The 1047-nt window shown below is 37.0% G+C and overlaps 1 protein-coding gene across 1 annotated transcript in view; it reads right to left on the reverse strand.

Moving 5' to 3' along the window:
* LOC119589402 (vesicle transport protein GOT1B-like) overlaps positions 1–1047 on the reverse strand; it is a 14000-nt gene that overhangs the window by 10585 nt on the left and 2368 nt on the right. The gene's annotated exons all lie outside the window — the stretch shown is intronic.

A 1047-nucleotide genomic window follows, 5' to 3' on the forward strand; every position in this document is an offset into this window, starting at 1 on the left:
GCATAATGCTGCTAGTTCAGTAATTTGATAAAGAAGAAAATCTGCTCAAAGTCACTGTGTAGAGAAGAAGGTTGCATGCATTTAGAAATCAGACAGCTTACAAAGAAGCTATTTGTTCTACCATTATCATGGTTATCTTCTTGAAAAGATTACACTATTTGCCATTCAGAACAATTAGCAAGTTCCTCTATCACCACAACTATGAGTTAAACATCTTTTTTTAACAATAACAACACCACATATGCTGCAAATCTCAAACCATTTTTAAAACCATGAAAAAATCCCAAAATTTAACAGCATAATTAGCACTCTCTAAGGTCTAGTCTTCAACTAAACAAAATAAGAGGTAAAAATCAAAGGGGTATCACACAGGGCTAAAAATTTTCATCACTTGACCTTGGGGGCCTCAACCCCCAGCTTACTATTTTACCCCTACCCCAATGACACAGTGTACCCACATCCCCTGCTCTAGTACACATAGATGGGACATTAACAACAGAGATGAAAAAGGAGATGGAAGGTAGTATTTTTGCCCTCCATAAACTGGGGACTGGAAGAGACAACTAAAGAAGAGATTTTAAAAATTGATTAAAAAATGCGTGGGTTGGGGGACTTTCCCAGAAAGAAAACGTGGTTGTTGGATGAATCAAATGTAAAAAACTAACAAATGGGAACTTGATTCATTTTCTTCAAAAAATTTCCCAAGCGTACCGCACTTTTGGTTTTTGTTTTATCTGTGTGTATAGAAAATCAAAATGTCGCTGAAGTATTTCCCATAAAAGTCCTTATAATTCCCAAATTAATTCGGGTTTTCCATGAAACTTGGAAAAAAAGCCCCAAAAGTACTTGGGGCATGAGGGCCCCCTTTGGCCCCCAGCTGGCCCTCAACACCAAAAAAACAGGGGTAGAGCCCCCCCCTGACCATTATTAAAATTTCTAAGCCCTGTATGATATCCCTTTACATTCCTTTACATTTCTTTTACATTAACTTAATCTAATCACTTTCAAACTGGGACTCTGTTTACTTAGCAAAAGAATAAACAAAAG

This window comes from Penaeus monodon, chromosome 25 (assembly GCF_015228065.2).
Source record: "Penaeus monodon isolate SGIC_2016 chromosome 25, NSTDA_Pmon_1, whole genome shotgun sequence".
Lineage (NCBI taxonomy): Eukaryota > Metazoa > Arthropoda > Malacostraca > Decapoda > Penaeidae > Penaeus > Penaeus monodon.